Source organism: Macrobrachium nipponense, chromosome 30, assembly GCF_015104395.2.
Source record: "Macrobrachium nipponense isolate FS-2020 chromosome 30, ASM1510439v2, whole genome shotgun sequence".
In the NCBI taxonomy this organism is placed as follows: Eukaryota; Metazoa; Arthropoda; class Malacostraca; order Decapoda; family Palaemonidae; genus Macrobrachium; species Macrobrachium nipponense.
In genome coordinates this window covers 58981605-58994702 of record NC_087218.1, presented here as the reverse complement: position 1 = coordinate 58994702, position 13098 = coordinate 58981605, and positions in this window count along the sequence as shown.

Below are 13098 nucleotides of genomic sequence, written 5' to 3'. Positions count from 1 at the left end.
AGGCCAACTGCCTGCTTCAGGGTTAAGGACAGCTCTTCTTCCTCCTCTCCTACTCGTTTTCATTTTCTTGTTTTCGTTCGGGTCGCAGACAGAACATGACATTTGGTTGCTTTTATTATTATATGCTTTTGCCTTAAAAAAGAAAGAAAGAACACTTTTAACTGTAGAAATAGAAATTAAGAATCCTTTGAGAACCGCATATCATCGGCTGAAATTCGTTCAAGTGACTCTCTGCGGAATTGACGTGAATGATGGTGGACGGGGGGATCTCTGGGGTTCCACCGAGGGACAACCGAAAGGAATTTGGGAGGAATAACGATGGTCACTGTGTGAATTTGGCTGGATCTGTTCGGACCCTGGAATAGGAAAAGCGAAGCACACAATAAAAATGAATCTTTCAGGATGGAGACATCTTGAGATAATTTGGGTAGAAAAATGGCAAAGACCGGGGAAACGAGGAAAACGAGCGTCTCGCTCGACTTAATTTCGGGAGTATTTCAAGAAATGCAAGATTAGAATTTATTGTCACTGGAAACGTCGAGATGAAATTCGTGACACCTACTGAAGAGGTAGACATAAATTTGATGGTCTGGGTCCTAGAAAATGGCTTTGGGTGACTTCAAACTCATGCGAGAACGAGGTTAAATCTACCCTCGTTTCACAGGTTCACGCCCAGATCTTGCTTTCCGTCCTCGTAAACAGAATTCAATCATTGTGTACTTCTTCTGATATACAGTTTTTATTCCAATATTTGCATAAGCCCTCTTGGAATAGATGCGTGGGCATAATAGAGTTGTCCAAATAAAGACAAATTGCCGTTAACGAAAACTGAAGAAAAGTGGTAAGGCAAAGTTCATGTTTATGTTTGGAACGCTACCATTAATGTAAACATCAAGATATCAACAATCTCTTCGACCAAAGTCTGCTTTTGATTAACAGGAGTAGAAAGTACGCAAATGCCAGGAGATTGACAGCTCTCTTCCAGAAATTTAAAAAAAAAGTCTGACTAATTTGTCTTAAAAAAAAGTAAAGTAAAAAAAAAAAGCTTTTTCCTGGCATTTGAACATATACAAGACTTCATGTTTCGATTGTTTGTTTATTTGTATGGTGTTTTTACGTCTTTTGTGTCTTAGCCCTCTGCAACAAACCACACACACTCTCTCTCTCTCTCTCTTTCTCTTTTTCTCTCTCTCTTTCTCTCGTTTTATCTTTAGACCCACATGTTCCAGTCCTCTCCATCTGCCACAGTAATTTCCAGAGTTCACGAGATTATCGCCCAAATAACTCTTAATAAACCCCACGTGGACTTCAACGACGATTGCGTCCAGACCAAATTTAGATTTTGGTCTTGGCCATTTGTTTTGGCAACAGCAGTGACTCTTGGAAGTTGCGAAGCGGGAGGGGGGACAGGGTTCCGTAGACCCCCGGAAGGGGATGGGGGAGTAGAGAGGCTGGAGATGACGACTCTGGAGAGGTTGGTAGGGTACGGCCGCTGGCTGGCATTAAAGGGGTAGTCGACGCCGAGAGACCAAAGGGACTACTGGCTTCTCGATGGATGATGTTTTGTACTACAACGTCCTTTGTTCTACACAAAAGCCAAGCGTGGACAAGCAAGGGAGGAAATGTTACATCTCATACCTTGTTCATTTTCTTTTCTTTAGTGACTGAATGGTCATATTCTTTAAACCTTGTGTCGTAGCAATAAGAAGAAGAAAGCAGGTGTGCCCCTTCTCTTTTAACTACATTTTTAATTCTATTGCTTTAGGAAATGCCAAACTTGGTCCGTTACTGGGAGAATTATGCCTATGGTTTTACTCGGCAAGTTACCGGTTTCTATTGTAATTTAAATTTCCTTTCGAGTAACTGTCGTTTGGTGATATTTATAACATTCTTTGTTTTCAATTAATATACAACCGGTCGGGTGAAGGAGGTAATGGAATATTGGACTGTTCCATAATTTGCCTTTTAATGGGTAATATTAATTTTTGTTTTAACAAACCCCGTTAGTAATATTATCAGGGAGAAAGTGGGTATGTCTTATAGTTCCCCCTCAATTGTAGTTTAACTTACTTGTTTTGCAATGATTGTTTTATAATATAAACTTTTGTGTGTGTGTGTGTGTGTGTGTGTGTGTGTGAGAGAGAGAGAGAGAGAGAGAGAGAGAGAGAGAGAGAGAGAGAGAGAGTAGGGACAAATGTGATTGCGTAACAGGACAAAGAGTTTTGTTCCATCATCTTCATTCTTCCATTGAATTACATCTTCTTGAATTTCGCTCTGATTGACAGACTGTTCTGTGTCACGAAAGGTTTAAGTCTGTGAATGAGAGGTTAAGGCTGCAAAATAGGTGAAGGGTCTATGCCAAGGACATTTGCTAGGTAATCCTTATGTCGTTTGCTATTTCAAGGGTCTGATATTGTCCCTGTATCGGATATCAATCATGGAATTCGTCCTTGCCTGCCATAAGGATGGAATGCAAATTGTAGGCCTTGTGTCCTACAGCTGGAGGGAACTCGAGATCCATATTAAGGAACTTTTCAATATTCTTCTATTCTTGGTATTTGACACCAAAGCAGGTTCTATGCCACCGTGGTCCAGTTGTCAGCTTTGTATTAGATACTGTGGTGGTGGTTCAGCAAACATAGACTCAGGTGCTTGTGGAATTAAATCTTATCCGTAGAAAGATCAGGTCATGGGTACCACTCTCCAGGTCTGACACAATACCACTATTTTCCATGTGATGCCATTCATTGTCGTTGTTGATGTAGCCGGCCTTGTGCCAGCACGGTCTCATGTTCCTGGAGAAGCCGAGGAGACGACAGTAGTCAAGTAATATCCAAGCGTCACTCCTTCCAAGCTGATACGATACTGCCAGATTCTTGACAATTCCTCATACCGTAATAAAGTAACCTTTTTTAATTTTTGGTGTCTTTTTTGCTTGTGTTGGTTGAGTTTAGATTCTACATTTCGGCTGACAGTGTGGAGAATCCAAAATGGTTTCTTCATCGATGCAAAGGAATTAGAATTTACTGGTAGTCTTATTTTGCTAAGATACTTTTAACATTTAACGTATTGCATTCTAAGGTAGCAATTTTGAAGACAGAAATGAACTGTGAATCTGATTGCAATTCATCAAGTTGTTAATATAATTAAATAGACGGATGATATATTAGATATATTTATATGAGAAATGATCATCATTATTAGTTACAATATTCTCTTGTCTTTCTATTACTATTAGGAAACTATTGCATTTGTCATCATCTCGTTTTCAGCTTTCATTTGGCAATTTTTCTCTCCCCGCCTAATGACCTCGTAGGTTCCAGAAACTGGGGGGTTGACCTAATTCCATAATCATTCGTTCATTAAGCCCTAAGTCTGGGGACAATCTTATTGATGAAAGAATTATAGCAAAGCCCAATCCGTCCCTCCGAACCCCCAACCCCACCCGCTCCCTCTCCTGTCTCCCACCCTTGTGCATCAGAGGCTCAGTTACGAGGGATTGTCAGAAAAACACGAGACGAAATCGCTGGCTTTGTTTACTTTTTTCTAGGTCGTCCGTAGGTCAGTTGGTGGGTTGGTTTCGATCAGATCGGTCTTATTACCAGCACGGCCCTTTGCTCACGGGCAGGCCATAGTTGTAAGTTAAGGGAATAAGAAGCCCGGTGTGGAGCTCTGGATTAAAATCTACAGCCTTGACGAATTCTTTCACCTTTTAATTTTTGGATGATCATCGGTTCTTCGTAAGATTTTATTTCGGCATAGTTTTTGGGGGGATTTAGAATGAAATCCATTTTACTATTATGTCATAATTTCTTTTGTTATGTCTCAATGAAGATCTGTATTTTAATTATGTTATAAATACATTCTTACTTGAAAAAAAGTCATTCATAGAAATACTTTTCTACAGATTCAATTCACCCCAAGATAGAATCAAACCTAGTAATGTGTTGGGTTACATTTTGGTAAAGATAAAAACGTTCTGATTTTGAATAAGGGCATGATGTGCTGATGGTAAGACCTCGAAGTGATAATATATGAAGCCATTGTTAATAAACGGGTTATTCTACAAAAGGCATTTATCACTGATCCTGTAGCTTGATTGAATATATCCGTCAAACAGTCTTGTTTTTCTCTGAAGTCATCTATCTTTGAGGAAAACAGCTCATTTGTAATGGGTACCATTTCCTGAAAGGTCAAATTACTTCTCGTCAGCCTGCACACTGTCACATCATTCCTTGTCCCGTTGGATTAAAAGAAATTGACAAGTAATGGCGTTTATGACTGCTACACTGCCCCCGGAATTTGTTAGTATTTATCTAAATAAATACTTAAAAACTGTAGTACACGAGGACAGAGGTCACCCAGTAAAAGTTTATTCGGTGAGGAAATGTCTCCCGAAATTTTACTTTTTTCCCCCATTGTCCAAAGTTGGTTAAACAGAATTTAAGAAAGCATGAATTCTATTTTACTGCAAATGTATAAACACACACACACACATGTATGGGTCTATGTGTGTAGGCTTGTATGTATACGCTTTTATACAACAACAATCACCAGTAAGGAAACTCGAGGTATATTCATCGATAAAATAAAAATAGAAAAAGGGCATATACTTTAATTTCTAACTGCTTTGCTTAGTGCGGACTATACATTGAGATTCCCCATATTATAATGACATTGACTTTGACATTGACTTTTCAGGAATCCAGTGAATGTATGTATAGTCCAGAAAAGGAGTCCTGGCTGTTTGACTTGCATAAGAGACATTTGCCTCGTGGTTTCTCTCCTGCATTTGCAATTGGTGAATTCTGCAGTCATATGCTGGCGACACATACCTTGACCAGTTCCTGGAGATTAGCTAGGTATTATGCAGTGACACGGATTGTTCTGGCTGGTTTTTCCGCTTGATTTTGGGATTGGTTAATGCAAATAGATTTTATCAAAGCAAAACCCAGGATTGGTTTGGAGTATCCTGCTGACATGACGAGGGGAAAGGCGTATTATCTTCGGTCAAATCTAAAATGAGTTTACATGTATGTATGTATGTAAGTTCCTCGCTGGACGAGTGGTTTTCGAGCTCGGCTATCAATCCGGTGGTCCGAAGTTCGATTCTCGCCTCGGCCAATGCGGAATCAGAGGAATTTATTTCTGGTGATAGAAATTCAATCCTCGATATAATGTGGTTCGGATCCCACAATTAGCTGTAGGTCCCGTTGCTAGGTAACCAATTGGTTCCTAGCCACGTCAAAATATCTAATCCTCCGGGCCAGCCCTAGGAGAGCTGTTAATTAGCTCAGTGGTCGGGTAAAACTAAGACATATTTATGTATGTACGTATGCATGATCGAGGTGCAGAAAAGACTAAAAAAAAAAGAGGAAGTGGGGTTTAAAAATACGTGACAAAAAACAAAGACCTTCAGCCTCTTGTGGAAAAGAAAGTTATAGGAACCATGAAAACAGAAGCTTGCAGAGAATCCCATTGCTTTATAGTAGAAAGAAAGAAACAGTCACTGCAACAGGTACTCAAAAGGGTGTTGCCTATTCCCACAGAGGAAATGAGGCAACAAGTGATCAGGTGAATGTTATGAGACTGCCTGCAAGGATTAGGATACCCTGCCTTGAGCTAAGAAAACAGTGAATGAAATGATACCAGCCAAGAGACAGGGAAAGGCCATTCTGCAGCGGAGAGGAAGATGTGTGAAAATCAGAGTGGGATCATTGATCAACGAATTGCTTTAGACTGAATCCAGTCAAGGAAGGAGACTTAACATGAACACCCCAAATATATTGCAATAGTCCCGAAGTAGAAGCATTCGTCATCGAACTCAAGTAACTGACCTAAAGAAAAGAAGTTCATGCCAAATAATCATTGCATTTAATTTCAGATGTAGATCTAGCATCTGCAAGAGTGATCTATCCAAAACGAATTAAAAGAAATAACCTGGACACATAAATGCTGAAAGCAGGAGGACGAGGCAGTTAAGATTGGTTGTGAGTGAAGAACAAAATCAGTATGGAGGAATAAATCATAAACAAAAGTTTGCAAAGGAGGATAGGTAGATTGGAGAGGGTCATTCAGTGATAAAGAGGAATAAAAGTTTAGGAGAAAGAACAGCACTTTGAGGATTACCAGAAGGGATGGGAAAGAGAGCAGATGTTGCCCTGTCATCATCAACGGATATGAAGTGACTGAAATAAACTCATAACGAGGTGTTTGTTTGTTTGTATGGCGTTTTTACGTTGCATGGAACCAGAGGTTGTTCAGCAACGGGACCAACGGCTTTACGTGACTTCCGAACCACGTCGAGAGTGAACTTCTATCACCAGAAATACACATCTCTCACTCCTCAATGGAATAGCCGAGAATCAAACCGCGGCCACAGAGATGAGAAGCAAACACCAAACCAACCACGCCCCTGAGGCGCTTCATAACGAGGTGTGAATGGATAACCAGGAAGTTTGACTAGCGGACCCTTGTGCCTCAGTCCTTCAAGCGCCTAAGAGATACCAAGGGGGTTCAGAAAGTCACGCAGGGAAATCTGCCAAACATCACTGCAATACACAGTCTCGTGTGGATCTTGCCAGTGTTTTGAAGATAAATTTTAGTTATCAAGGAACTGAGGGTTGTGTGAAATTCGAATATTTTAGTGACAGTATAAGTTAAGAATATGGGACAAAAGTTTGAGTGATTAGGAGGGTCACCATTTAACGGTGTGGTTGAAACCAAAGACTCTATAGAGTACACAAAGATACTGAAGTTAGCCATATGAGCTGTACCACGGCGCCAGTAGAGACAATTGGTGGCTGTAATAAAAATTAAAAAGCATGATGTCATAAATCTCAACCAATGCGAACACGATTTTCCTCATGATTGACAAATAGCGTCATTTGTTTACATACTATTTTCGGAAGGTATATTTTGGCTGCGGATGATGCAGCCAAACTTTTATTTTTGTGGATCACATTTTGAATTTACTAAAACACCTGTTGAAAATGAATACTATATTGCAGTACGACTGTATTGTGTTTGTAGAGCTGCCCAGCATTTATGGTGTAAAGAGAAAATCCTGGATGCAAGATATCAAGATCAAGCCCAGAATGCATAATGAAAACCTTAAAATTTGGAAATTTCACAAAATCATTAACTTTAGTTTCAAACAAATTTTATTGACATCACTGTGTTCACATTGAATTAGCATTTGACAAATTAAAGTTTGGAAAACAACATCCTTCATGCGGTGTCCGTTTTCATTGATGCGTTTCTGAAGGCGTTCTTGTGGGGATACCTCAAGGCACGTGTTTATGAGCATAAGCCCCGTACACTGGAGTATTTGAAAGAAACTATTCGCGTGGATGTTGCCCAAATTGACAGAGCAATGCTGGAGAGAGTGGAGGCCAACTTTCAAGAACGCCTTCAGAAATGCATCAGTGAAAACGAACACCACATGAAGGGTATTGTTTTCCAAACCTTAATTTGTCAAATGCTAATTAAATGTGAACACAGTGATGTCAATAGAATTTGTTTGAAACTAAAGTTAATAATTTTGTGAAATTGTCATAATTGTTCGTCATCTCTGCACCACCCTGTACATTCGTGATGTAGCTCTGGACTTTTCATATATTATGATGCCAACGTTTCACGACTGATGGTATCGTCGCATTTTCTAGGATGAAATGAACTGCAAATCGTGTTACTAAGAATCACATAAAATAATTGATTTATCGACAAATATAAAATTATAAGACAAATAAGACAGGGGAAAAGGCATTTGGAAAAAGCTCAGAAATAACAAGACTTGTTACTCCAGGGTTTTGATCTGTGTGGTGCCTTTTCCCCTGTCTTATTATTGGTCTTATAATTTTACATTTGTTGACAAATCAATTATTTTATGTGAATCTAGTAAGATAGTTAGTAAATAATTTTTAGCCTTGAAAATGAGACGGTAACAACTGTCGTGAACCGTTCTCATCATACAGTAGTGATAATGGAGTCTTTCCCTTCGCCTTCGAGAATGCACACAAATACACACACACACACACACACACACACATATATATATATATATATGTATATATATATATATATATATATATAATATATATATATATATATATATATATATATATGTACAGTTTCAAATGCAAATACTGATATTAATATCACTTGTTATGTATTTACTGAAATGTTTATTACCTTTGCATAACAAAGACAAACTCTCTCTCTCTCTCTCTCTCTCTCTCTCTCTCTCTCTCTCTCTCTCTCCTCTCTCTCTCGCTCTCGCTCTTACCCTCTTTCTCCTCCCGAACACCCCCTCTACTCTTTCTCTTATGTCCTCTCCCTCTCACTCTCTCCCTTTCCTGTTAAGAGAGTTGCTTCAAATTCATTGCCCAACATTTTTTACCTTTATCTTTATATTTCACCCCTTCTCACCTCACCTTCCTATCGGGGCTGAACTTGGATTTAAAGGGCATCGGGAGTGTCAGCAACCTCGAAAAGTATGGATCAGACATTATTATCTGTGGTTTTCGGTTATTTTTACATGTCACCCCAACCTCCTTTGGTGCCAGTGATGTCTTACCTCCAAAGTAAATCATATGAATAGCGAAATGAGGTGTGATAAAACCATAGAGTTTATTCATTCACAAATTCTTCTTCTTCTTCTTCTTCTTCTTCCCAGCTTGTTCCCATTTTTATATGGGGTCGCCGTTTCGGATGAGCCGTTTCCATCTATTTCTATCTTGCGCTTCTGCCTCATCAATTCCCTTCTCATGTAAGTCTACCTCTCACACAGTCCTTCCATCTCTTTCTTGGTTCTCCCCTCTCTTTCTTCTTCCTTGCACCTCCCACCACCCCCATAGTATGTCTCCCAGCGTGGTCCTCATCTCTCCTCAACAGGTGCCCATACCATCTCAGCCTCCCCTCCTGCACTTTCTTTGATACTTCCACCACCTTAGTTGACCCCCTTATGTAGTCATTTCTGATCCTATCCACTCTTGTTACCCCAGAAATCCACCTAAGCATTCTCATTTCTGCCACATCCATCTTATTCTGCTCTGCTTTTCTCATGCTTGCTGTTTCCGTACCATACAGCATTGCTGTTCTTACCACCGTCTTGTGAAATTTTCCTTTTAACCTAAGCGGCACTCTTTTGTCACAAAGAACTCCCGAGGCCGCTCTCCAGTTGTTCCAGCCTGCCTGTACCCGATGTTTTACTTCTTCTTCCATACTTCCTCCAGCGTTAACAAAAGATCCCAAATACTTAAACTTATCAACTCTCCTTATTTGCTCTCCACCAAGCTGAATACTTTCTCTATCATCCCCCTCAGTGGTGGTACACATATATTCTGTCTTTGGATCTACTTATTCTTCATTTCCTCTGTCCTCCAGTACTTGTCTCCATCTTTCCAATTTCACTTCCAGATCTTCCCTGCTCTCTGCACACAGAACATATCATCTGCATACAATATGTTCCTGGTACTGTCTCCCTTACTTCCTCTATTATAAATCATCACTATGTTAAAGATGAATGGGCTCAGAGCCGACCCCTCCGGTGTAATCCTACTCTCACCTCAAAACCTTCTGTCTCCCCAACACTGCTCCTCACTCTGGTAAATACATTCCGGTACATCTCTTGTATCAATCGCACATACTTCTCTGGCACCATCTTCTCCCTCAGGCTCCTCCATACCTCTTGTCTCGGGACTCTGTCATAAGCCTTTTCAAGGTCAATGAATACCATATGTAGGTCCCTTTGTCTTTCCCGAATTTCTCCATTATTTGCCTCAGACAAAATATACCATCTGTTGTTCCCCTTCCCTTCATAAATCCCATCTGCTCTTTACCTATTTGTACTTCTTCTCTCAGTCTAGCAGCTATCATCCTTTCCAGTATCTTCAAAGTGTGGGACATCAATTTAATGCCCCTATAATTACCACACTCTTGGACATCGCCTTTCCCTTTAAAATTGGGATCAATATACTCCCACGCCACTCATTTGGTATCTTTTCCTGTTCAAGATCTTTATCATAAGATCGTACAGTATATCCACTCCTTCATCTCCTAATGCTTTCCATGCCTCCACCGGGATCATGTCTGGTCCGGTTGCCTTCCCATTCTTCATCTTCTTCAGTGCATTTAGTACCTCTTGCCTAGAAAACCTCATTACCATGCCAATGTTCACTTGCCCATCCTCTCTTATTAGTCTATTATTTTCTTCATTTAATAACTGTTCGAAATATTCTTTCCATCTCTTCACAATGTCTTCCTCCTTTCTAAGCACTACACCCTCTTGATCCTTTATTTGTTTGATATGTGTTATATCTTTGGTGCTCTTATTTCTAGCCTTTGATAGCTTGATCATCTTCTTTAATCCTTCCTTTGTCCCCAGCTCATTATACACATCATCATACGACTTTGCTTTAGCTTGGCTACCACCTTTTTTCACCACCTTGTTTTTCTCTCTGTACCTATTTCTGTCTTCCACTGACTGTGACTCTTCCCATCTTTCTTTGCCTCCTTCTTATCTTTTACTACTTTCTTAATGTATTCATCCCACCACCAACTCTCCTTTTCTTCCCATATGATACCAGATGTCTCTCCTAGCAGCTCCTTTCCATGCCTTCTTATTACTGCTGCATTTCGTGCCCACCATTCTTGAACATCTTCAATCCCTATATCAATATTCTCCAAAACCCTCCTCTTAAACTCTCTCTTCTTATCCCCTTCCTTCTGTAATTCGTACCATTTAATTTTCCTTATCCCTTTAGCTTGGTTTTTCTTTCCCTTTTCAACTTCAAGTCCTACATAGCAGCCTATGTTGGGGGGCTACATGGTCGCCTGGAATAACTTTGCAGTTCTTGACCTCCACCAGATTTATCCTTTTATACAAGAAATAGTCTATCTGGGAGAATCTTCCCCCACTCCATATGGTTATTAGGTGTTTCCCTTTTCTTCTCAAAGAATGTGTTTACTATTGCCATGTCGAATGACACAGCAAAGTCCACTACACTCTCTCCTTCTGGGTTTCTCTCCCCAATTCCATGGCCCCCATGCACCCGCCCAATCGCCTCATTTTCACTTCGAACCATGGCCATTCAATCTGCCCCAACTATCACCCTCTCATGCTCTTCCAGTTCTTGCATTATTCCATCCATGTCTCTCCAGAAATTTCCCTTCTCTTCTTCTGTGCAACCAACTTGTGGTGCATATGCGCTTATAATATTCAGAATCTCCTCCATAACATATCTTCAATCTGATGATACGGTCATTCTTTCTATGCACTTCTATTACCGAGTTCTTTAGTTCACTAGACAGTACTATGCCAACTCCATTTCTACCTTGTTTATTTTGCTCCACTATGATATAGCTTATATCCATCTCCCAACTCTTTAGCTTTATTTCCTTTCCACCGCGTTTCTTGCACAACACAACATCTACTTTCTTTTCTCTCATCAAGTCAGCCAGTTTCTCTACCTCTCCCATTCATGGACCCAACATTTAGCTGACATACTCTGAACCCAATGTGAGCTCGCTTCTCTAGCTGCACCCGCTCCTGATGCAGTAGCCCTCGCCTTACCACAGAGTTAGGGCGATGTCTCTGTGCGTCGTTTACGGAGTACGCCCTAGCATTACCTATTTCCATATTTCGGCTCATTCCATTTTTGGTTTTGGCACAGATTTTTACAGCCGGATGCCCTTCCTGACACCAACCCTCCCTATTTATCCGGGCTTGGGACCGGCACCCATAAGGACTTGGTTGCCCCCCCAGGTGGCTAGGTTTTCATTCACAAATTCAAGAAGCACATATACCACTTCATGACATAAAACTTTTAAGCTTAGATGTAGATTCCCTATTCACAAAAATACCAGTTCACGACGTTCTTCAGTTTTTGAGAGAATAATTAGCCCCCTATTCAGATCACTTCCCACTAGCCATAGATAATATAATAAAGTTGAATAACGTATTTTCATTTGGGGAGTCATTCTATAAACAAATACTCGGGTGCAGCATGGGCAGCCCTTTAAGTCATGTTCTAGCCAATCTATACATGGAATATTTTGAAAAAATGATCATAAACGCAATAAAACCTAAAGACATGCTGGGGATGAGATATGTAGATGATATCATAACATTTTGGGATAGTAGTAAATTGGGCAATTTCAACAATTTTTTTTTCAAAATTAAATACATTAATGTCCAGCATCAAATTTAAAGTTGAATGGGATACAGACAACAAAATTCCTTTCCTTGATGTTTTAATAATAATGACATGACAGAATACATATTTCCCATACACAGAAAACCAGCATTTTCACTTTCCTACATTCACCATTTTAGCTATCATGACATTTCTATCAAGATTGGTGTAGCCAGCAATCTATTCTTAACAGCCTTATAGATTTGCTCCCCGGAATTCCCGGAAAAGGAAATTGAACTAATCCGTAAGTAGCTGTCCTCTTTAAAGTACCCTGACCATATACCTGAGAAAATGATCCATAAAGCTAACATAATTTTCTACCGTCCCCTTCAAAACAAGACTAGATAGACACCCAATAATAAAATCAAAATCCCACACCTGGACAGGAATAAGACGTTGATACAGACACTTGGAAACTCTAACCCTTTTGCTTTTACCTACCTAAACAACTTAGGAAAATCCATGATTAACGTCCAACAAAAGCCAGTCCCCAAAGACACAGGAGTATTATTAGCTGAAGCCACTGGGAAAATTTAAAAAAGAAAAGACAGAGTGCCAAGTACTTTCATGTATTTAACACATCTTCGGGGCACAAAGTAATACAAAACATAAAAACTAGTGACCAAGAAAGCTCTCACAAAAGCAAAGTGAAGAAGTAAAAAACATAAAAAATATATGTATAATAAGGCCATTACAAACAAACAAAATATGTGATTGATTGGACAGAACCAAAAGAAATTTTATTTTGTAACGATTATATTAGGAGGAATATAATTGAATCTGCCTTTATAAATACGTATTCTGGAAAACTTTTAAATTAGAGCCCTGGTATGATCAAATTAGACAATCTTATAGATAAAATAATGAAGAGTTTTACCATTATCCTTTAATTTGGTGTACT